The sequence below is a fragment of the Gopherus flavomarginatus genome, chromosome 7 (assembly GCF_025201925.1).
Source record: "Gopherus flavomarginatus isolate rGopFla2 chromosome 7, rGopFla2.mat.asm, whole genome shotgun sequence".
Classification (NCBI taxonomy): Eukaryota; Metazoa; Chordata; order Testudines; family Testudinidae; genus Gopherus; species Gopherus flavomarginatus.
In genome coordinates, this window is record NC_066623.1 from 31,211,826 (window position 1) to 31,238,285 (window position 26,460).

Here is a 26,460-nt window from a genome sequence, read left to right on the forward strand (position 1 = left end):
CCAACCCTCCTGGATTGACCTGGAGTCCCCAGAAATTAAAGGTTAATCTTTAATTAAAGATTATGTCATGTGATGAAATCTCTGGTAATACATCCAACCAAAATTGGAAACCCTAGTTTCATACCTTCCATGGATTGGAGGGTTGGTTAGCTCTTACACCTGGCGGTGGATAATAGGATATCCTCCTACCATTATTTGGCAGTGATTTGTTTGACTAGGGTAAGGATAATCAGAGCATGTTTCCAGAGCCCGGATGGGATTAGATCGCCTTTGTTTAACCTATTTTCCGTTGGTTGGTCTGGGGGGAGGAAGGTGTGAATGTCTCCTTTTCTCGCCCCCAGCTGGCCTCAGGGTCAGAGAAACAGGAACTGGGTTGTCATAGGGGTTTCTTTAACACTCTACTCCTGGGGGAATTTGTGTGTGTATGTGTGTGTATATTCTTACAGGCACACTTGCTGACAGGTATTTTGAAATAAATTACCAAAATAATTGAAACCGGCATGATTATATAGTGTTATTTTGACAAATAAAATTTGCAGAATTTTAAAATATTGTGCACACAATTTTTAATTCTTTGGTGCAGAATTCCCCCAGGAGTAATTATTGGAATGGAGAGGGCAGAGGATAACTGATTAGTTGGTATTTGTGGTCCTCTTGGAAGAAGTGAGTCTTTAGGAAGAGGCATGGTTAAACTGAATTGAATTATTAAGCTACCAAATTAAATTTTGATGATGTTGATTGGGCTTTTACCTAGAATTTCAATGGAATGGTCTTTCCAGAAGAGATCTGCTGTTTTTGTCTTTTGTGTCTCAAATGTGGTTTGGTTTATGCTGACAGAAATTAGGAGTCAGAGATGCCTGGACCCTGTTTAACATGTTCTTAGAATCATGGCTACATAGTTACCCCTGGCTTTCCTCTTACTCCCTTTCCTGGCAGGACTGGGGAAGTTGTTGTCTAGGCACATTCCTGCTGATCATTCATAGTTGCTCTCAAAGTAAAATTCTATGGACAGCAATTACTACCAGGTTGTTTCACTGTCTGAGGCAGGTTTAGGTTCATAACAAGCAAATCTAATTGAATAAAAATTTCTTCTACTCTCTTGTGTTTCTCCTATTAGCAATTACTTTATGTGTACAGGAGATTAATCTGAAAAAGCAGCAATTTAGTACTTTGGTAACTAACCAATCCCTTGTTCATTTACAGGCATATAAAACTTGTCTAAATTGCTCTGCACATCTAGGAAAACATTTCAGCTTCTGCATCATTCATGAATACAGTATTTTTAATTCTACAGAGCAATAACATATCTATCATTGCTCAGATCATATTCCTTTGGGGATCATCCAGTATCTACATTGCATCAGTTGACATTAGAAATTCACTTGTGATATTACACTTTGTCCATAATGCCCCCTTATGACTAATAATTCTGTGGGCCAGTTTGATCCAGACAGGTTAGAGTTTATATTTATATTGCTGTAAAGCTTCCACATTCCAGCCAAATGAAAATGTTTAAAGAGATGGTCAGATTAAAAATCATAGATTGTAAAGAAATGTATTTATCAGGGCTACTAACAACACCTTACATTATTTAACTATGTACATTTTGCTGCTCTCTGAGCTTGGCTGGTGAAAATTATTTAGGTCTGTATTACTTTCAGGCTCTTAATGCTGTAACACTGGGGCATCCACTGCTGCAGGGAAAGGTTGTAGTCATTGGTGGCTGTTTTGTTTTGTTTTGTTTATTGTAGAACCATTTCTGTTGTTCTTATATCTTTAAAAAGCTAAATTTGAAGCTAAATTTGATTTTTCAGAGTGTCTTTTTAAACACTTAAATTATCCTAGACAATAGTGGTGATAGGAAAATCTTGGAGTGCAGGTTGGGTTTTTTTTAAGATGATCATAAGAAAGGGTTGATGGCCCCAACATTGCATTCATAAGCATTCAGCACACTTAGAACCCATATTCACTGTGCAGTGGATCATTTATAGGACATTTGAAACCTGTTAGGGTACTTTTTACCAAGAAAGTCCCCGTTCCTGAATTTGGAAAAATGTAAATGACAGATTGTAAGGCAGCTCTATTGAGAAATCCAGCCAATGGCAGAGTGTAGTTGATGCTGCCTCTCTATAGGCGTTCACAAAGCCCGACAGCACTGCCAAATCCCCCTATTCATTTGTCTGTTTTGCATCCAACAGGAAAAGTACTGGCTGTAGCACTGGACTAGGGTGACCAGATGTCCTGATTTTATAGGGATGGTCCCGATTTTTGGTCTTTTTCTTATCTAGGCTCCTATTACCTCCCACCCATGTCCTGATTTTTCACACTTGCTGTCTGGTCACCCTACTGTAGATTGATTTTTTCTGGTGCACTATATACTGCAGGATATACTGCAATATGCAAACATAAAAACCGAATGCACGCGGTTGGAGGCAAAAGGAAGGAAAGTGTAGATAAGTTGCACAAGCTTTGGCCTGCCTATAGCTAAAAGTGGTTCATTATACTGCATGTAGTGTCACAGCTATTTACACTAATTACGGATGGCCTCATAAATAAAGAGTGTTCAACTGGAGCCATGAGTGGGTTACATAATGTTCCACTTAGCAAGCGGAATTGTTTTTGCATTATATATTGGCTTATATTTTACCTCTGAATTTGCTGTGCTATCTGTACAGAATTTAGCTTTGCCCAACTTGGACTTGTTTTGAACCACCTATGAATAGAGCTTTACTGACTACCGAACAGTTAATCCAATAAAAGAGAAAAGTTCCCTAGTCTAACTGAAGAGTCTGGTTGTCACCCTGCATCTCTAGTGACAGTCCCTTTATTTCCTTCTCATGTCAGTTTTTCCTGTCTTACCTATTCTCCTACTTCTGAGCGTTGCTACTGGTCTGTCACAATGAACAGCACCTCTTACTGGTATAATAGGGAGCTATACTCCCCACTGTAACGTTCCTTTCATATAGAACATTCAATTTAACAATTTTAAACTGACTTCTCATATGGTTACCACTGTACTCCATGAACCAAAACTATGGTTTCATTCGTCTGTGGCCTTAAGCATGCTTTTAAGTTGAATAGCACTAATGGCTTCTTGGGTTTCCCCTGCCACATACAAATGTCACAGGGAAATGTTGTATGCAGTGTTGTTGTAGCCATTGGTCCCAGGATATTAGAGAGAGAAGATGGGTCAGGAAATATTTTTATTGGACTAAGCTCGGTTGGTGAGAGAGACAACCTTACGCAGAGCTCTTCTTCAGATCTGGGAAACTAACCCAGAGTTTCACTGCTAAATATAATGTAGAACAGATTGTTTAGCAGAAGTAATTAACACATTTCAAGGGACTGTTCAAGGTGAAATGTTGTCAAACATGAATGTATCCTGATTCATGTATTAGATCTAGTGAATAGAGGGCAAAAAATGATGAAGAGGGGTGCAGATAATAATTTTAATGTTAGTGTCTTCCTCTCTGTATCCCCAAATGCTTTGAGATAAATAATCCAAAGCAAGCCAGTGATATAAATTACAAAATGCACTGGTGTAAAAGATCTTTGCAAACATATCATGAAAATGTGCTATCTGGGGCACAAAATCTGCTTTCCCATTTCTATGATGATAGTCATGGAAAAAATATTTTATTGTTCTATCCAAAAGGATTATTTGCTGCAAGTAGAATATCTTAAGACTGAGGTAATGACATTGTACAAATATTTGAATAAATAAAAGCATTTAGCCACAGGGGTAATAGAAGAAAAGAGTAAGAAGAAAAGGATGTATTTTAAAGTAAAGTTTGAGAAGAGATGTTAACTTGGATACTGAGACGCTCTTGGCAATGCTGTTCTAAGTGGCAAGAGCTGAAGAGAAGCATAATACACAACAGTAGGTGACCTTCTGAAAATGGGGGGGAGAGAGAAGATGAATATTAGATAAGCAAAGAGGAGGGAATCAGAGAGCAACATGCAAGATCATGGAGAGTTTTAACCATAAGGAAGGCATTTTAGAACTGTCATTCAATATTTGGGAGGCCAGTAGACTCATTTGACGATGGGAGTGAAAGTGTAACTGACGGGTTTCAGAACCAAAGCAGTGGTAACTTAACTGTTTCTCTCCAGGCAGTGTCAGGAATAAATAAATGGAGGTATAGCTCGTCCATCTGATAAATGATTGATACAAGCAAGAGTACTTTTACCTAAAACTATTTTCTTATTAAATCTCAAGCACACGTGCGCGCATGCGCGCACACACACACATCCTGTTGCAGTAAGGTTAGAACCTTTCAGAACATGTATATTTACCTAAAAAGTCTGAAATGACTTCAAGGAATCAACAGCCAGGGGGCTGCTGGTGAACTTAGCTCTGAAATCCTTGCCCAAAGGAAAGCTTCCTCAGACTGTTCCAAAGCACACTTTATAACTAAACTTTTTATACATTTTATAAATTTTCTCTGGACAACACATATAACTCATAAATAGCCTCTATTAGGCTAACAATTTCCCTAGCAAGAGCCAATAACATTCATTATTCTCCTTACCAGCAAATCATTTCTGGTCATAACAATGACAACATGTAAGTTAGAGCCACCTAAAACCAAGGCTGTCCAAAAAGTCCTTCTGTTTTCATGGAACCTTAACTCTCTGTCCCAACCTCCCATTCTGATAGCAAAACTTCAAACATGCAGTTATATGGCCTTGTCTCTCAAGTTCCTAAAACTGTCTCTAGTTATGTGATGTTTGGGTTTCAGTGGTTGAACGTACAAAATTGTTGGCTTCAGTACTGTCAAGTTCTTGTTTAACAGAAGGGCCACACTTATTCATATGTTAGAGTTGGGGTGGAATTGGAGGAAAAAAACATAGTGGTACTCTCTCAAGTTCTGCCCTCAGAGAAAGTGCTATCTGCTTGAAGGCAGAAGCAGCAATGTGTGCAGGCCATGTTGCACAGATAGTGGTGGGCAGGTTAACAGTAATCGGAGAATTGTAGGAGGGAGAAAGACAGATTATAAAGAAGAGGAAAATGAGAGATGTAAGATGAAGAGGGAGAAAATGGTATTGAAGTAGCATTTCAAAATGTTCCTTTTCTGTTTTGAAAACAAATTAGTTAAAATAGGCTTATTTGGTATAGACAGTATGTGAATATGGAGGAGTCCTTTGTTTCTGAGTGAAAATAAACCCTGCATTCAAATTTTCACCCATTTGTAGATTTTTTTTTTTTGTTTAACTGGAGTGGAAGGGAGCATCAAAATGTACCAGGAGGATAGGAAAACAGCATTATGAAGAGCTAAACATACTAAAACTAGCAAGGAGCTTGGCTGGCAATGTAGAAAGCATCAAGATCAATAGTCCATGTCACAGAGAGTAGTCGATCCTCCAAAGAGTTTTGGTTGTTTACATAGTGTTGATTCTCCTCTTTATTTCCAGTTGCTAAAGTGCATTAAAAGATGCTAAAACTAATTATTTACATTACATTTGATGGCCAGGGAGGAGTCTCCCATCAATTTCTCCATTTAATTGTGATTCATTCTTTGAAAACTTTGAGAACTTTGTTTTAGGCTGAAATTCCAATCAAGTGTGTCTATGGTCTTGGTCCTTTTGTGTCATGAACTTACTGACATGAATTAAATATTTATCAGGTTGCTCAAAGGAAGTTTATTAACACTAATAATATATACATATTATATGTTATAGACTAAAGTGTGTGTGTGTAAAAATACACAAACAATGGTCACTATTAAAAACCTAATTGTCTCGGACATTTATTATTTTAGTATTTGCTATTCTTTATATAATAAATATAAGAAATGTCTAGTTAGCTTAGACAGAAAATGGTAAAGGTGACACATGCACATGTGCACGCACACACACTTCTTTAAAACAATACTATTATAAAGCATAACTAGGGATGGCATTTACGTTCTACACTACTGCCTGCAATGCAATGCACTTCGTCCCACATTAATCAGAATTCCATTCAGTGATGTCCCCCAGCACTTTTATTGCTATCATTTATGGAAGGTCTTGAATATTCTTGTACTGTACAAAAGCTCTGGTGATTTATTTCCATAGTTCATCTGAAAATGAAAGTTGTGTCATCCACAAGATAACTGATTTTAATTTTTTTTAATTCAGAGAAAAAGTCAAAATGAAAAACTAATATTTTCAGCACAATTTAGTTTCTATGACAAGTTGTTATGCAAGATATTTGGTCTTACGGGCAAGGGGAATGCTTGGGTAAATGTAAAATTGCTAATGAACAAGACTAGTTGTTGACAATATTAACAGAGTATCAGAGCATAATATTTATGGGTTTCTTTAATGTAATAATACCAACCTGGTTCTAACAGCCAAGGGAAAATTGTATTTTGTTGCCTTAAAGTTTATATTAGAATTTATGTTCCAATTAGAAGTGTTCTGGTGTGTTTTTATTTATTGATTCGTTAAAAAAAAAAGACCAAGAGCACAAACCTCTATACTTTTATATTCAGTTGGTTTAATTTTCCAAATCTGTTTTGCATTGGGTAACTGAGAGATGAGCAGCCAGGTATAAAATGTTAAAACAATGCTAGTTCTTAAAAATCCTAAACATTATTTTTCCAAAAATCCCGGTGAGCAGGTTAGACCTGCTGAGGAAATGAAAAGGGAACAATGAGCAACCACTTGACAAATAGGCTATTTCTCATATGCAAAGTAAATGAGACATTTTAAATGGTTTGGGCCTGGTTTTCCACTGCTTTATAACTTGTGCAGTCATTTACGTGTACTTTGTAAGTTTATAACGGACTACAAAATGTTCTAGGTGGGGAGATAGGATCATAGAATCACAGGCCTTGTCTTCTCTGTGGAGACTATCGCAGCATAGCTACGGTGCTGTAGCTCTGCCAGCATAACCCTGTTGTGAAGACACAACCTATAGTGTGATGGGGAAGGGGTTTTTCCATTCCTGTAGGAACTCCACCTTCCTGAGTCGTGGTAGTGACCTAGCTGTGTTTGCACTGGGAATTAGGTTAGCATAGCTATGTTGCTCAGAGGTATAGATTTTTCACACCCCTGAAAGCCATACCTATGTCAGCGTACGTTTTATGTATAGACCAGGCCATAGAGTTCAAATCTCCTCTGGCCTTTTGTATATCAAAGTCCACCAAAAGAAACCTGCACTTGCATGCTAAACCCAGCAGCTGAAATGAGATTAAAGTATTACAGCCCATAGGAGATTAGATTATGATGTTACACAGGCTCTTGATCTTCAGATTATTTTTCTGCAACAAATTATATTTTATAATTTTGGTAAGACATTTTGTTCTGCAACTTTCATTAAACTTAACCACAGGGGAGGGGTGCTACCTACCTATCACCCGTACTCCAATACCAGGCATTTAAATGGTTTCAGTGCTGTTGTTACACTCCTCCTACTTATACCCCGTAACTCAGGGTAGGCTCTTCTCAACCTGCCCCTCAGGACTCAGTTTGCTTTGAGTCCCACCAACCCCGTGAAGGGGACAAAGGGTGCAGAAGGGTGGGGACTTCAGCCCCTGAGGGCCCCCCATGTCTCACCCTCTCCTATGATCCCAAGGCTTGTCATCAAAATCCCAGCTCTTTTACTTCTGATGTCTGTTCATTTTGTGCTCTAAATCTTACTGGGAACTGGCTGCAAGTGGTAACAACTAACCCAAGTACCTCAGTTAGGTGCTAAGCACATTCCTGCTTAGCTCACTGTGGCTTGAAGGTGCTGAAGGAAAGTGAAAAATATCTCCTGTCCTCTTCCAACTGTCTCATGGGAGAAAATTTCTCTCTTGACCTCCAAATGGGTGATCATTTAGACATGCACCATCTGTCTGGGTGGATTCCCATTACTAGCTTAGGGGGGCTGCTGCAATGGAGCTGAAAGAGCCTCCACATGGCCTCCATTCCTGGGAACTGGGAAATGCTGGCCAATCAGCACCCCTCTCCCCTACACAACTGGCCAATAGGTGCCAGAGAGTTGGGGTGGAGGAGGAGCTACCTGGTGTTCTTCACTGAGTGTCGCCATACTTCACTGCTGGAGCTGTCCCCTTTCACTCCCAGCCCCTTCAAGTTCCCCCACCCATTGAGGTGGGACGATGGCTTTTGTAGTCACAGGTTATAAGTTATTAGAAACTGTAATTTTTAGGTACATGGTATGAGTATAGACAGAAATAAGCTGGTTTAAGGACTGCCACCTCATACTGATATATAATTTTATATTGTACCTCTCACTCATATACCTCTCAGCTGCTCAGAAGGCCACTTTAAAGGTACACATGTTCTCTTGGCAGCCTCCCAAATCCATACAGATAGTATGGAGTAGAGAGGAACAGGAGGTGGGGGACAGAGGCGAAGCTTGTTACTGGCATGCAGCAGAAGAGGTGCTTGTGTTTCTTCTTTCTGCTCACATGGGCTTGAAATGGAAACTGTCAGAGAGATGGACTTTAATTAACTTTATCCACAATAGTACAAGAAATCAGTCTTGGTTCAAGTCCTTGCCATGATTAATCAGTATGGTTTTTTTTGTGTTCATGAACTAGCTAGCAATTGAACTTTATTTGAACTTTCTTGGCACTACCCAGAGATCTGAAAATACTGGGGAGCTGAAATTCAAGTTACATTTCAAGCTGAGTCCTCATTTGCTGAAAAAATTCATGTGAGACAAATCATAAGCGATTTTTGAAAATAACCAACTATCCTTACTTCCAGTTAAACACCATGCATGCATGCATGCATGAATCATCAAGCTCAAACTTATTCAGTTTGCAGTGAGATTTAGCCATTGAATAAAACCGGTTGTCCATAGCTGTACAATTTCAAGATTTGCAAAGAGGTCCTCAGTAAAACGTTTCCCAGCCTTTTTACAGCTCAAACTTGGAAGGCTTGGCTCAGGTCTAACTACAAGTGTTTTCAAAAAACAGATTGGAAGTTGCTGAGTTTATTCATTATAGCTTCTGTAAATAGCTGCTTATCTACTAAGATGCTGTTTTGTAATAGTTTGAAGACCTCCAGCTCCCACATCTCACATATATTGTAGCTTTATTACAAAAGCTGAGGCAAATAAAACTTTAGATTAGTATAATCCAATACCATCACCATCCTAGGAGTGCAATATCAAGCTGGCTACAATAATGTCATAGACATGTGTGCTCTGTCAGTATCACTACTGCATTGGTTGGTCAACTAAACAAGTGTAAATGACTTTCTCTCAGCTAACAATATAAAAGTAGTCTTTTTTAATTTTAAGGAAGCAAATATTGAGACTCAAAATAGCCAAAACCTCCATCTTTGGTCCAAGAAAGAGTTACTCCTCCTAGCTCCAATCAATGGCTGAACCTCCATGGGGCCTGGGTACCCAGGTGCAAGCAATATGGCAAGAGTGCTTTACACATGTGGCCTGGTCTACACTGTGTGTGTGTGTGGGGGGGGGGAAATTGATCTAAGTTACGCAACTTCAGCTACGTGAATAACGTAGCTGAAGTAGACGTACTTAGATCGACTTACTGTGGTGTCTTCACCACGGTGAGTTGACTGTTGACACTCCCCCGTCAACTCTGCCTGCACCTCTCGCAGAGGTGGAGTACAGGAGTCGACGGGAGAGCACTTGGGAGTTGATTAGACTAGTCACGATAAATCGACCCCCTGCTGGATCGATTGCTGCCCGTCAATCCAGCGGGTAGTGTAGACATACCCATGCTTGCCATCAATTGGTTGTAACTTAGAACTGGTTGAAAAACAATAGATTTTTCGTCAAAATTGTGATGAATAATTTTGACCAGCTCAAGTGTTGAATAGAAAATATATCCTCTCTATGGTAACTATCTTCTTCCACTATTACACCTTGAATCACAAGAGTAATTGCTATAGGTGCTACAACAAGGGTGGACTAAGCAGTTATGGGCGGATCCTTTAGCAACACCACATGGCAATGCCATTTATTGCTGGGACCTAATTTTATCCTTGTCCAGTATTGTCACAGCTCAATAAGTGAAAGCACTAACCCTTTCTACACTGACACCAATAAGTCATGCTTAAAACATATTTGCCAGGCTGCCTTGGGGAAATATTAGTTTGGGAAGAAAAGGTTATATTTTGAGGAAAGGAGTATTTGACAGAGTGGCCAGGGAGAGTGGAAAAGTTGTTCCCTCAAACACAAAGTTAAACTTCAATTGTAGTAGAAGTGAAACGAAAGGGATGTATTGCTTAAAAGAGTACTGTCAACTTGAAAGTACTATATTTTCTATTCTTTTAAAAATATGGAGGTATAGAGTAAGGTGAGTATAAATAAAGAGGAAATAGTGAATCTGACTGCATAAAGTGCACAAAGAGAACACAATGGGAAAAGAGTATGTTTTGTTTTCTAAATTTAACAGTACTGCAGTCTTAGGTTTCACTTATAACAGTAGGGGGATTATTAAAGTGACATTATCCCTTCATTTACAAAAATATAAAAAGACCTCGGAAAAGATATTCAGGTCAATTACATGTAACAATTCCCCTCCTGTATGTAAGTATGGAAGTAACTTTGGTTTATTCAGACAAGCTTGTGTGTCAATACTTGGCTGAACTATATTTTATTACTTTCTACAGTATATAAAATTATAGATCACTTTATTAATCCTACAGTGTGGGTTAAAATGATAAAAAAATTGCTGTAAGTTGTAAATATTTCCTTTTTTATTGCTTTTAAAAGATGTTAGAGGTTAAGATATATTCATTTGATAGAAAGAAAATTGTGGAAATATGGTTTGGTGATAAAGATGTAGGTGAAGGAGTTTTCTTAACTGAAGACAGTAGCTGTGGACAGAATTTAGAAGGCCAACCCTTCACATACAATAATGTCAAGCTAATGTTCAATAGTTTTTCATTCTATTGATCTGATTTTCCACAAAAGCTTTTGATTGCCCTAGAGAGAGATGACAGAAACAAAAAAAAATTGAATTTCTAAGTGCTTGAACTTTCTAAAGGGTCAAAAGGTCATCTTCATATAGTGGCTTATGGCATATTGCAGAACTTTGCAAATTTAATATATAAAAATTATCTTAAACAGCTACAGATGATCATTAAAAACGCAAATCTCCAGAAATAAGGGATTGGAGATGTTCTATTAAATTCAGTCACTTTCCACTGCTCACATGTGGGTTTATGTAGTTCTAATGTCACTATTATGTGACAAAAAACACAGCAGAACAAAAACAACTTTCTGGATTAAATGGCATTATTTCTCTATTATTGAAAACGCTCTTTCAGTGCCTAAAAATATAGATACACAATGGCTTTTCCTTGTCATTTTCCTGAAAAAAAGTCTCATAGGCAACAACAGTGTGTCTGGCAGTGGTGGTGGTGGTTGTGTTGGAAGGTTTGATTGTAGTTCTCAAGCACCTTCCATGTGGGCAGAATTTGCACTTGAGCACCTGCTTTATAAAAATGGTGAGATGCTTTAATTCAGGCCTTACCAGACACCTTAGAACTGGAGAACTAAACTGCTTAGCTCAGAAGCAGTCAAAGGTGGGTAAGACCTTGGTGAAAAGCCCAGACCCACCCTATCTCCAGCAGTTGGGAAGTGTGAGTGTGCTGGAATTTCCATAATGGTGCTGCCCCTGGACCATGCTTGAGGGCTCCATGTATCATATAACTGATTACTCTTCTCCCTCTGTCCACCCCAACTCTTCTCCAGTTGTTGGAAGGGAGGAAGGAGGTGGTGTCTGATACTTGACCCTTCTCCTAAGCCCTTCTAGTTGACAAAAGGAGGGGATGGTCTACAGGGCCATATCCTTACCACTACTTCCCCCTTTTTTTTTGTATTTGTATTTATATTTGCATTTTCCTCCTTCAAGATTAACTCCAGTGCCTGCTTTTCAGATCCTTCCCTGGTAGGAACATCAGGAAACTAATATGCTGCTTGACAGTATGCCAGAAAGCACTAAAGGCCAGGAAACTGGCCAGAACTTTAATGTCTCTCTGCTGCAGAGGCAGTCAGCTTTCAGACTCAGGAAGACAGCTCTCCATCAATTTATATGTGATCATTTCTTTGTAACCATCTTTGTAAGGGAAAGCTTAAATTCTGAAAAAGAAAAGCCTACCACCCTCTTCCCCACCCCACACCCTTACCGTAAGCCTCAGTTCTTACCGGGAAAATCTTCCAGTGTGTTATGGATGAATAGATTTGATATATCCTGATTTAATTTATTAATAAAATATGCTTTAACTTTCATGTTACATAAGGCAATTATCCTATAAACTGGAACTTAATAGAAAACACTCACGCTGGCAGGATGCCCTCAGATATATTGAGATTAATGAGCATATGGTTTTGCACAAATACAGTGACTCTTCCAGTCTGTTATGTTCCAAGAAATGCAATCCCAGAAGCATGGTGCTGCTAGGTATGATATCACACATGCACTACAAGTCAAGTTTAAGTGTAATGTCTTTTGGGAAGTAACAATATTCATGGTGGCAGTACCCATCATTTTGGAAGAGGGACAAAGAAGCTAAACATTCAGCCAGGTCAGTCTCTTTTCTGGTTTGCACCTCCATGCAAATATGCGTTACTGTTAAATAGACTTGTTGAAATATCAATTTTAAAATGTATAAAGACAGTTTCATTATCCCTGCTGAATTTTGCATGAAGCCCCATTAACAGGATTCTAGCTGCCAGATTTTTGCTTTTTTTATTTTTTAAAGTAGATGAGTTGCATGTCAAAAAATGCTTTCACTGCAGTTACCTTGGTAAGCGAAGTTTAACACACACACACACCGTTGTTCTGCATAACCCAAGGAGGCCTTCCAGGCTGTCTATGGTCTTTATGCTGGTTCTTCCCAAATGACATTCATAACCTGGGAATCTGGTTGAATATCAGGCTGGGACTTTCCTTGTGTTGAAATGCAGGAGAAGGAAATAGGCATTGATTGGGATGTAGAAAGTTTGGCTTGATTTTGTTCTTGCACCATTTTTACATCAGTGTTCATTCATTGACTTTTCAGAGATCTCTCTCATCACTGTTATTCAAGGTGTGTATGTACAACAGTTGGGAAGATACTTTGGTCCATGGTGTCACCAATAGTAGATAACACTCACTCTGTATCCCCTTTTCATCAAACCCAGATGTTGCTATTTCTATGTCTTCCTAAAGGGAAATGTTGCATTAATGTAGATGAAATAAATGCCCCCAGAGGGTCAAAGGTGTTGAAATGATCCTGTCACTGTCCAACATTAAAGAGCATTCAACAAGTTTGAGGTTTGGTATACGGAGACCTTGGTTTTCTTAGTTCCATGGCAAACATACTATTAAACATCCCTTTAACCATTTATTTAATGTACAAAAACAGAAGGCAAAATAGCTAAAGAATTTGAAATGGAAAGTAAGGTTTTCATTTTAACAATTTCTCTTATTCCCCTTTCCTTTAGCTGTGGAGAATTTTTAAAAGGAAACCCTTGCCCCATTAGCCATTCTCTTAGGTGGCATCGAAGATGGTAATAACTGTCCTTTTGGGGCAAAGAGGAGTGAATGAGTGAGTTAGAGCTGTTGTGACTCTTGTTAAACTCCAGTACTATTTCCTAGAAGACAAAACAAGACAAACACAAATGGGGAAAGAAGAGACAAGCAAAGACTGTCTTTGGCATTGACTTTTATTTGCTACCTCAGGGCTGGAAATCACAAGCACCGCACATGGGTTTGTCAGCCACTTTGAGGCCTGGCAAATGTGTAGAACACTGGGCTGTGTAGGACATTGCTTTTTATCTACCTCTTTGGTCACAGGCTGACACAGGCTTTGCTGACTGAGCCAGATTCTTTCACTGATCTCTCACAGGCTGGACAGAGCAGGATAGGCCCTCTGTCCCATTGTGCTGGCACAGTTGATCACAGGATCAAATGGAATGCCAAAAGTGAGAGAGAGAGAGAGAGGACAGGAACAATAGTGGGGGTAGAAGGGAACACATAAGGAAAGAGGAGCCAGAACCAGATGCCAGATGTCTCATGCTGAAGTTTCCACTGGTGCAGCATCGATGGCTGGGTCTGGGCTTCATGATGATACAATGACTTTCAAAATCCATGAGCGAAGGATGAATTCCCCAGAGTGGAGTAGAAACCTTCCCCCTCCTCCAGGAATTCTTCAGTTGGAGGGCCCCACTCAAAGTCTTTTTTTATTTTAAGACCTCTAAATAACCCATCCTCTCATTATTTTATCCACAAATCAGGCTAATTTCTGATGTATCATTTTGGTTCATTTATTTCCAGTCCCACATTTTTTTGTTTTACCAGACAAAATCTTCACGCCATCTTTGAGTTATATCAGTAGGCCTTTTCATCTGGATTAATTCAGTCTGTTTCTCTTGTGCAACTTTTCCCATCAGCATTTATATTTATATGTTGTTATGACACTTTCTAAATTTGTATCCCCTTTCCCACAGTTAGGATTACATGTGGGGTAGGCCTACAAGGCTCCAATTATCAGTACAGGTACTTGGAAAAGACAAAATTGGTTAAATTTTAGCCTGGAAAAGAGTATGCTGATGAATAGCAACTAGAGGAATAAGTGTGGTCTATAAGTCCATCTTAATGCTTTGCTGCTCTTGAGTCACAGGTGAGAGCTGTGGCATATGATGGTTCTTTCATCTATTGGTGTTGTAAGTCTCCAATTATTTCTCCATGATATGAGCCTGGCTAAAATAATTTGCCACTTTGTAGCATCAAATGTTCTTTATCTCAGCTTCTTTCCCATCATGTGAAGCACTCATCTCATCATGTTATCTGAGCACCTGCTTACAAGGAACCCAAATCTGTCTCCTTGCAGCGGTTCACCTCTTGAATGGGGTGAGCTTTATATATTGCATAGCCAGTGCAGAACACGGATGTATTAACTTCTGGCGGCAATCCAAGGTATTGGGTTTTATCTAAAGCTCAAAGCAATCTCGCAGAGACACTCCTTTTCACTTGCAAACATCCTGTCTTTGTTGGGATGCCCTTGCTGTTAGGTTTTGAGGTTGAACGTCTTAGTGAAAGATCAACTTCTGGCAACTGCTTTAGTCATTAATCAGCAGCCAAGTTTGTCAAGCTGTAAAAACAAAATATTATCTTTCCATGCAGGCCTCTGCCTTTACGTTTAATAATTCTAGCAGAAGATCTACAGTCTTTGGAATGTACAGTAGTTGATTTATTTTAAAAGGATGACATTTTTGATATATTGGCTATTTTAATTGGTGTAAAGCACCCTGAGACCGAGGCAATGAACACTATTTGCCAGTCTTCAAAATAACTATATATTACAAATATACATGCACATCTACAGACATGACCAATAAATAATTAACAGTTCAAACCAACAGATACATGTACCTATGCCTGCAAAATGTTTCACCATAATAAATGACTCAAAAGCTAAGTGATTAGCAACTTCACTATCCATAACTTCTCATATACAGTAAATCTTGTAGAACAAGTCTTACGTAATTTTAACTAATTAATTACTAACTGGATCATTCCTCCCTGATGTTTTGGATCAATGTTTTGGATATTGTGCTGCAAACACAATATCTTAAAGTCTCCAAGATATGAAGTGATCTATAAATAGTTTCTTTAAACCCATATAGTGTTCACAGTCCTTTGGAGGCTAAAATATGCTGGTCATATTTCCATGTAGGATTCTCATTTACAAAGAAAGCAGCATCCTAAGGACAATTGTTAGACCTATTATGCATCTGACACTTGTCTTTTTAGTGAGCCATAATCTGCTAATTCACTATAACCTCTTTTGTGCTACCACAATATCTGCTGTAAAGTAGTTAGCTTCTATCTTCCCTAAGCACAATTCTCTCTGTGCCTCAAGGTGAAAAATGAAAGCTAACTATTTGCGAGCTCAACACTTTGTTTTTATGTCTACCTTTTTTTTTTTTACTAGCAAAGTCAAGTAGATCAAGCACCTTCTTGAATGAACCATAGGTGAACAGAAATACAAATGAGGAAAAGAGAGAGACGTATCTGTATGTGCTTGTAATCCTTTATATTCTTATCAGAGAAAATGCCTTCCCTGAAGGGAAACAAATATGTGATACTCTGATATATTTCAGGATAAAATTAAATAAAAATAATAGAAGAGTACAAAGAAGTATTTCTCTTATGCTTTTTTCCATATAATCTATATTTACAAAAGGCGCAAACAGTGAGATATTGAATTACCAGGACTGAGTCAAACTGATTTAAAAAAAACAACACCACAGATATATTTGCATTTTTCTGACCAATTGGTTTAACATGTTTTCAGTCCCCCTGAAATTTCAATGCCAGTGAAATTTCAAGTGATATTAAAATTACTTCTAGGAAAGCCACTGACTGGCTTTTTGCTTATATCTACAAAGTGTTTACAAACGTTAAATCAATACCTCTACTTCACATTGGGAACACTGAGACTCAGAGATGCTGAGGGACTCAGCACAGTCATACAGCAGTTTAGCATCAGAATCCAGATCTCTTGGCGGGCTGGTGCCTAGTCCCCTGGCATACAGTGACCCCATTAATGTTGGGACAAGGGCAAGCTTCAGCAGATGCTGAAACCAGTGGCACAAAGCTCTGTGTGAATGGCTGTGGGTGGATCCACAGGGTATAGGGGCATAGCATGCTGCTTTTCCCCAAAGGGCTAGCCCTGCTCCTTCCCATGCAAGCATTCAGAGGAAACACCACCAGGGAGCCCCATGGAGTGTCTTACTTCTCCTCCTCTGGCTCCCTTTCTCTGGGTATTTCTATCAGAAGGAGCAGTCCAAGCGATCTATCAAGGATCGATTTATCGCATCTCGTCTAGATGCAATAAATTGATCCCTGAACGCACTCCCCGTCGACTCTGGAACTCCACCAAGGTGAGAGACAGAAACGGAGTTGACAGGGGATCCATGACCGTCGATCCCATGCCGTGAGGACAGGAGGTAAGTTGATCTAGGATACAGCGACTTCAGCTACGCTATTCTGGTAGCTGAAGTTGCATATCTTAGATTGATTTCCCCTCCCCAGTGTAGACCAGGCCTTTGTCAGGGTTGAAAAGTATGGGCCAGGTCTCTGGCTGGCATATATTAGCCTAACTCTATTGAATTCAATTAATCTACATGCATTTATACTATTTCAGGTTCTGGACCTATGTCCCTTATTTTCTAATTTTATCTGGCAACAGCAAAAGGCACTGTGTGATTTCTAGGAAGAGATTCACTCAAGATGTTCCTAAAATATAAACTGTTAGTAGGAGCGTACAAAAGACAGGAGCACAGTGGGGTGGGAAGAGACACATTATACAGGTGATTAATTGAAAATGCCTATCAAACCACATTAGTTGTTCCATGGCTTATTATGATAGCTTCCTTAGGCATTTATATTTTCAAGTAATAAAGCTTCTTAATGCACAGATTTGCAAAAGAATTCAGCACCAGTGTGAGAAACAGTTTTGTCATCTTATTTTGGTGTCTATAAGGGAGACAAGCTGTACTGAAACTATCACTCTGGGTAAATATTAAAGGAGAGTCCACAGACTGAGGTGATGATGGTAAAGCAAAGAAATTGTTAATAGAAGCCTCCATATTTTGGTTTTTGCAGTTTTGCATCAAAGCAGTCACTCATCTTGGCTTTCTTTAGGCACACTTTGTTGTACTGCTGTCAGATTACCTCTGGTTCATTGTAGGGTATATATTAGTTTGGTTGTTCAAAGGTGAATTTGCAAATAATAAGTGCTCTACTAATAATCTAAAATGAATTGTACATAACAAGCAATTTATAGCGGAAACAAATCACAGTAGTAGGGTAGATGATATTCTGAAGCTATTCTTTTCTGACTAAGCTATTCAGACAAAATTAGAGCAGATGTGAATTTAGGAAACTGACAGTTTGCAGTATTAGAAAACTACTACACGTCTGTCTATTGAAATACTGAATTGAGACAAAGTGATAAATACTATTAAGTTATAATGTTTTCTTTGCCTCAAAAGATGTGTCTTTAGCAAGTAGCGGAGGAGTGGTTTAGCCCACCAGGAAAACAGTCCATTCAGATGCAGTAACTTTATTCCCATGATAAGTGTTGCCTAAGTCTATAAGTCAGTCATCTGTGTCTATAGTATGTTTCACATTCATAGCGATGTGCCCATCTTGTGCTGCTGTCTATTTCTGATTCAGTGGCAGGCTGTTGTCAGCTGGTTGCTGCCTTTATCTCCCAAAGTTTCTCACAGTTTTTTTTTCTTCATCTCACTTTTCTCTAAGTTTTTCACACTCTTTCCTACTGCTTTGTATTTTGTCCACAGAAGTAGGAAATGTCAGTTTTAATCTCCCCTCTGTCATGTTGACTGCTTATTCATTCTGTATCCAGTGCACCTTCTATGTTCCTGTTTCAATTTGCTTGCTGTTTGTGATTGCTGTTTCAATCACTGACCATAATAAGCAGCTAGGATTGAGGCTGCGTCAAGGGGTTTTTTTAAGCTCCTAGAAAAGCCACACGTGCTTTACCCTGGCTTTGTAAAATGACACACAAGAAGGCAGTGGAGGTATGAAACAGGCAAGTGAGAGTATAAATTAATCTTGTAAGATATTTTTTCTCTTTCACTGACTGCGGGTAAAGAATATAAACCACTTATGCACATGTGATGTGTGACAGGAAGAGGAGTTGCTGGCCTCAATGCAACAATTTCTAACTGGCTTAAAGACTGAGCTTGATCAGTTTATTGAAGGGATGGTATGATGAGACTCTCTGCAATGGCATGTAACCAATCTGTGACTGCTAGCAGCAAATATCCGCAATGACTGCTGATGAGACCTTAGATAGGGAGGGCTCAGAGAATCCTTTCCCAGGTGTTTGGCTAGTGGGTCTTGCTCAGAGTCCATCTGATCATCAAATTTGGGATTGGGAAGGAATTCCCCTCCCTCCAGCTCTGACTGGAGAAGACCCTGAGGGTTTTCATCTTCCTCTGCAGCATGGAGCATGGGTCACTTGTAGGTTTAAACTAGTATGAATGGTGGATTCTCTATAACCTGAAGTCTTTAAATCATGATTTAAGGACTTCAATAACTCAGCCAGAGGTTAGGGGTCTATTACAGGAGCGGGTGGGTGAGGTTCTGTGGCCTGCAATGTGCAGGTCAGACTAGATCAGGATGGTCTCTTTTGATCTGAAAGTCTGAATCTGAGACTACTTTTTTGAACTCTGCTTGTTTCGGATCTATATGCATAGTCATATTGGTAAGGCCTCATGAGCCAAAGCTCAAAAGAGATCCTCAAAGTAGCAACCTCATTGAGCCAAGTGAGCTTGAGCATGACAACTCTCTCCATACCCGCTTTGGCTGCTATGGGATTTGTTTGTTCGATGAAAGTGCTGACTGGACAGCTTTCTGCATTTCCTGTCAGCCAAATTAAAGCTACAAAGACTCCTTTGATATATATATGTTTAAGCTTGATGTATACTCAGTCTTAACATAACAAAACTGATCTTGATTTGCTAGGTCACATGAGTCACCAGGATAAAAACATTATGGTGTGTGCCATGCACAAAGCCAAGATCTCTATATGATTTTGGTTTAAGCAGACTTGTCAGGACCTAATATAGGTCTCTTGCAGAGGAACGTGATTAAGATCTTCAGGCATGAGTCCTGTGTTTTCAAAGTTGTGTTTTTTTAAGTCTTCAGTGGGTTTTCAAACTCTGTGATAACAAAAGTCTTCCAGCTTCTTTATATGGTCTTTTAGTGAACAGTACAAAAGAACATTGTTTCCCCTAGCTCAGATTATCCAGTATGTACTGCACCTGATTAGTTCTTTGCCGTTGCCAATACATCTACAAAGATCTTTGTATCATTACAAATTGCTATCTTACCAAACTGTGTAAAGTTTTGATACAAATAAATACTGAACTGAATGAATTCAGCTTGTGTCTGGGCATCAAGGTTGCTTATGCCAGAATGCAAACAATGACCTGAAAAAGAGCTCTGTATAAGCTCGAAAGCTTGTCTCTCTCACCAACAGAAGTTGGTCCAATAAAAGATATTACCTCACCCACCATGTCTCTCTAATATCCTGGGACTAACACAGTTACAACAACACTACATATATCAATGAACTTTCCAGTTCTAATATATGTCTGCTAACTTAAAAACACTTGAAATATTAACTGTAGCATGGAAGCGGACCCCACTAGGATTGGAGTAATGTTTGCAAAGGTTTAATGAGGTGTTTGGGTTTTTTTTCAGCATGAGCCATATTTTGTTCAAGTGCTCTTGACAGTAAAAATATAAAATCATGTCTCAAGTTTGGGGATGTTCTTAAAGGAAAGATTTAGATGTGGGCCAAGATCTTAAGAGTACAGTGCCCTAACTTTCAGCTTTTAAATTCATATATAAGCATCTAAATAAGTGGCTTGATTTTAAGTAGTGTTAACCACGGGAGCTGGTAGGTGCTCAGCACTTTGAAAAACCAGTCCCCTTATCTACTTGCCTATGTATGGACTTCAAGCTGAACTTTAGGTTCCCATTTTTTAAAATCCTGGCCATGGCCTTGTATCCTAGAAGCAAGTTTCAGAAGTGGAAGTTAAGAGGCTGACCCTGCCAAGCTGCCTAAAGGTGAATGATAACCATTGGAATAATTGAATTCTCATATGCATGATTTACACTTCCAAAGATTCATAGATTCATAGACTCCAGGACTGGAAGGGACCTCGAGAGGTCATCAAGTCTAGTCCCCTGCCCTCATGGCAGGACCAAATATTGTCTAGACCATCCCTAATAGACGTTTATCTAACCTACTCTTAAATATCTCCAGAGATGGAGATTCCACAACTTCCCTAGGCAGTCTATTCCAGTGTTTAACTACCCTGACGGTTAGGAACTATTTCCTAATGTCCAACCTAAATCTCCCTTGCTGCAGTTTAAGTCCATTGTTTCTTGTTCTATCATTGGAGGCTAAGGTGAACAAGTTTTCTCCCTCCTCCTGATGACACCCTTTTAGATACCTGAAAACTGCTGTCATGTCCCCTCTCAGTCTTCTCTTTTCCAAACTAAACAAACCCAATTCCTTCAGCCTTCCTTCATAGGTCGTGTTCTCAAGACCTTTAATCATTCTTGTTGCTCTTCTCTGGACCCTCTCCAATTTCTCCACATCTTTCTTGAAATGTGGTGCCCAGAACTGGACACAATACTCCAGCTGCGGCCTAACCAGCACAGAGTAAAGCGGAAGAATGACTTCTCGTGTCTTGTTTACAACACACCTGTTAATGTATCCCAGAATCACATTTGCTTTTTTTGCAGCAGTATCACACTGTTGACTCATATTAAGCTTGTGGTCTACTATGACCCCTAAATCTCTTTCTGCCATACTCCTTCCTAGACAGTCTCTTCCCATTCTGTATGTGTGAAACTGATTGTTCCTTCCTAAGTGGAGCACTTTGCATTTATCTTTATTGAACGTCATCCTGTTTACCTCAGACCATTTCTCCAATTTGTTCAGATCATTTTGAATTTTGACCCTGTCCTCCAAAGCAGTTGCAATCCCTCCCAGTTTGGTATCGTCCGCAAACTTAATAAGCGTGCTTTCTATGCCAACATCTAAATCGTTGATGAAGATATTGAACAGAACAGGTCCCAAAACAGACCCCTGCGGAACCCCACTTGTTATACCTTTCCAGCAGGATTGGGAGCCATTAACAACTACTCTCTGAGTATGGTTACCCAGCCAGTTACGCACCCACCTTATAGTAGCCCCATCTAAATTGTACTTTCCTAGTTTATCTATGAGAATATCATGCGAGACTGTATCAAATGCCTTACTAAAGTCTAGGTATATCACATCCACCGCTTTTCCCTTATCCACAAGGCTCGTTATCCTATCAACGAACGCTATCAGATTAGTTTGACACAATTTGTTCTTTACAAATCCATGCTGACTATTCCCTATCACCTTACCACCTTCCAAGTGTTTGCAGATGATTTCTTTAATTACTTGCTCCATTATCTTCCCTGGCACAGAAGTTAAACTAACTGGTCTGTAGTTTCCTGGGTTGTTTTTATTTCCTTTTTTATAGATGGGCACTATATTTGCCCCCTTCCTGTCTTCTGGAAACTCCCCCGTCTCCCATGATTTCCCAAAGATAATAGCTAGAGGCTCAGATACCTCCTCTATTAACTCCTTGAGTATTCTAGGATGCATTTCATCAGGCCCTGGTGACTTGCAGGCATCTAACTTTTCTAAGTGATTTTTTACTTGCTCTTTTTTTATTTTATCTTCTAAACCTACCCTCTTCCCGTAAGCATTCACTATATTAGACATTCCTTCAGACTTCTCAGTGAAGACCGAAACAAAGAAGTCATTAAGCGTCTCTGCCATTTCCAAGTCTCCCGTTACTGTTTCCCCCTCCTTACTGAGCAGTGGGCCTACCCTGTCCTTGGTCTTCCTCTTGCTTCTAATGTATTGATAAAAAGTCTTCTTGTTTCCCTTTATTCCCATAGCTAGTTTGAGTTCATTTTGTGCCTTTGCCTTTCTAATCTTGCCTCTGCATTCCTGTGTTATTTGCCTATATTCATCCTTTGTAATCTGACCTAGTTTCCATTTTTTATATGACGCCTTTTTATTTTGTAGATCACGCAAGATCTTGTGGTTAAGCCAAGGTGGTCTTTTGCCACATTTTTTATCTTTCCTAACCATCGGAATAGCTTGCTTTTGGGCCCTTAATAGCATCCCTTTGAAAAACTGCCAACTCTCCTCAGTTGTTTTTCCCCTCAGTCTTGATTCCCATGGGACCTTACCTATCAGCTCTCTGAGCTTACCAAAATCCGCCTTCCTGAAATCCATTTTCTCTATTCTGCTGTACTCCCTTCTACCCTTCCTTAGAATTGCAAATTCTATGATTTCATGATCACTTTCACCCAAGCTTCCTTCTACTTTCAAATTCTCAATAAGTTCCTCCCTATTTGTTAAAATCAAGTCTAGAACAGCTTCCCCCTTAGAAGCTTTTTCAACTTTCTGAAATAAAAAGTTGTCTGCAATGCAGTCCAGGAACTTATTGGATAGTCTGTGCCCCGCGGTGTTATTTTCCCAACATATATCTGGAGAGTTGAAGTCCCCGATCACCACCAAATCTTGGGCTTTGGATGATTTTGTTAGTTGTTTGAAAAAAGCCTCATCCACCTCTTCCACCTGATTAGGTGGCCTGTAGCAGACTCCCAGCACGACATCACCCGTGTTTTTTACCCCTTTTAGCCTAACCCAGAGATTCTCAACACTTCCGTCTCCTATGTCCATCTCCACCTCAGTCCAAGTGTGTACATTTTTAATATATAAGGCAACACCTCCTCCCTTTTTCCCCTGTCTATCCTTCCTGAGCAAACTATACCCATCCACACCAACATTCCAGTCGTGTGTATTATCCCACCAAGTTTCAGTAATGCCAACAATGTCATAGTTGTATTTATTTATTAGCACTTCCAGTTCTTCCTGCTTATTACCCATACTTCTTGCATTTGTATATAGGCATCTAAGATACTGGTTTGATCTTGCCTCCCAGCTTTGCCCTGACCCTCCTTCCTCTCTGCCATTATAGCCTGTGCTCCCTCCTGTTTCCAACCCATCTCCCAGGTCTTGTTCCTCACTTACCTGTGGGATTTGCTCACCTGTCCCCGTTGAACCTAGTTTAAAGCCCTCCTTACTAGGTTAGCCAGTCTGTGCGCAAATAAGGCCTTTCCCCTCTTCGAAAGGTGAATGCCATCTGTGCCTAGCAGTCCTTCCTCGAATAGCATCATGTTGTCGAAGAAGCCAAAGCTCTCCTGGCGACACCATCTTCGCAGCCAGGCATTCACCTCCACAATGCATCTGTCTCTGCCCGGGCCCCTACCTTCGACAGGAAGAATTGAAGAGAATACCACTTGCGCTCCAAACTCCTTAACCCGTACTCCCAGAGCCCTGTAGTCACTCTTGATCTGCTCAGTGTCACACCTCGCAGTATCATTTGTGCCCACATGGATGAGTAGCATGGGGCAGTAGTCAGAAGGCCGGATAATCCTCGACAATGCCTCTGTAACATCTCGGATACGGGCCCCTGGCAGGCAGCATACCTCCCGGGATGAATGGTCAGGGCGACAGATGGGTGTCTCCGTCCCCCTCAGCAGAGAGTCTCCAACCACCACTACCCTACGTTTCTTATTATCAGTGGTGGCAGCAGACCTCCCAGCCTTAGGGGTACGAGGCTTCACCTCCTTAACTGTTGGGGGTGATTCCTTCTCTCCTGTATCAAGAAGAGCATAACGGTTATCTTTTACCACAGCAGGAGCATTTGCAGCAGGGGTGGAGCACTGCCTGCTGCTAGAAGTAACCAGCTGGCTGTGTCCACCCTGAGCCTCCTCCTCCACTGGTGTATCAGATACACCCTGAGGCATCTCCTCCTCCACTGGTGTGTCGGTAGTCCTGTGAACTGGGACAGCTATGTCAGCTGTCTCCACATGGATACTGTCCAGGAATTGCTCATGGATATGGATGTTCCTCAGCCTAGCCACCTCCTCCTGTAGCTCTCCCACCTGCTGCCTGAGAGATTCCACCAGTAGGCACCTTTCACATTGGATGCCACCCCCAGCCTGGATATCAGTAAGTGGAAATTGCAAATTACAGTCTTTGCAAGCCCACACCAGAATCTGGGTAAAAGCATCCATGCTTTGGTGCTCTGTCTGGCTACAGGCGCAGGTGGAGGAGACAGAAGCAGTGCTGGCACAGGTGTTGCGGGTCCTCCTCACCATTGTAAGCCTCCCTCTGTCAAACTCTCTCAAATTCCCGTCTGCAGCTCCCGGTCCGCTCTGCTCCCACAGATGCTGTATGTGCTCCTTCTTCACCTGGAGAACTCCCTTGCAGAACTCCCTGTTAGCAGCTCCTGTTCGCTAAGCTCCCTGGTCGCTTGTGCGCAGCTTTATAAAGATGAGGTTATGTTCAGATTTTCAGATTAAATAGAGATTCTTCAGCTTCTAGTAATAGCTTTAAAGTACTTTGCTATTTTTTATTTAGTTGATAAACAAAGTGGTGCCTATAAGAAGGGAAATATTTTTGTTCCTCTCAGCCCCTGTGTTCCAGTTTCTGTCAAAGACACAGTCTGAAATCTATCTTTAGGAGAATTATAGAGTTTCAGGCTAGTCCCTGGTGTTGCATGCAGTTATTTGCAGATCCAGTTTAGGCCATTTAGGATAGACATCTCAGTATCTGATGTGCAGACTCAATCGTGCTTAAATATCTATACATTATTCTTTATAATAAAGAAACCACTTGTTAACTTCACAGGCCAAATGTTGGAAAGAAGGAGCAAAAGGTGCATTGTTACAGAGGTCTCAACATATGACTATCATTTGATTATGTGTTTAGAATATTTATGTCTTGCTTAGAGAGGGCTACTAACATTTAGGACCTAAATCCTGCAGTTGAAGAGGTCCCCAGACAGAGCACACAGCAGAGGGGAAGAAAAGGGCCATTGTGTGGTAGATGTGAATCCCTTGCCTGTTCTACAACACTTTGCCACTCAAAGTTCAGGAGCAACATAGATGAGACCAATAGATCCAATGGTGTGTGTATCCACCAGACACAGCCACTGCAAATTGGGGATGCAACAGCAGCTGGAGCTACTGAAGCTTCAAGATGGCAGAAGTAGCTGAGGAATGACTTCATTATCACTTTACAGACTAAGGGATGTGTATGACACTCTGTGCCTTGTGGGAACACCCATCACCCCCATGTTCATTCTTGTAAAATGATTGTGTGGTATCCAATGCAAAGTTTGTCATGCCAGGTGTCTTCAGAAGGCTCATGATGCACTGAGAATTGCTGTTATAGTGTTATAGGTTACAATTTCATGTATATAGTTATGAGGCTGAAAATGTGTCTTTATGGCTTGAAACAAGCCCAGGCAAAAACTCTCCAAGAACAGAGAGGCAGTTCACACCTCATCAGGGCATATATGGGACAAACCCAGCCCACCCTCACAGGAACAAAGGATGCTGTCCTAGGCGGCAACAAAAGGATCTGTTGAACTCTCGAGTGAGTCATCCTTTGGTCAGTTTGAAACTGACTCTGAAGGAGGGTGGAAAGCCAAGAGGACAGAAAGGACATGATAAAAGAGAGTGACTTTTCCATGCTCTTCCTCTCTGCCACCTCCATCTACAGAGATCACCACCAAGTGACTGAAGTGCTGATCAAATGGGAGAGCCCTGCAGAAGGGCAACCTGACAGCATGTGGTGAGAAACATCTAAGTTTGTAAGGGCACTGAAAGTGTTAAGATCAGCTTAGAATGCGTTTTTCTTTTATTTCATTTGACTAGATCCAACTTGTTATGCTTTGATTTATAATCACTTAAAATTTATCTTTGAAGTTAATAAATCTGTTTGTTTATTCTACCAGAAGCAATGCGTTTGGTTTGAAGCATGTCAGAGACTCCTCTTGGGATAACAAACCTAGTACATATCAATTTATTTTGTTAAATTGACGAA

At 40.2% G+C, this 26,460-nt stretch overlaps 1 protein-coding gene across 1 annotated transcript in view; it reads left to right on the forward strand.

Annotated features, from left to right (window-relative positions):
* DOCK2 (dedicator of cytokinesis 2) overlaps nucleotides 1–26,460 on the forward strand; it is a 513,293-nt gene that overhangs the window by 366,303 nt on the left and 120,530 nt on the right. The gene's annotated exons all lie outside the window — the stretch shown is intronic.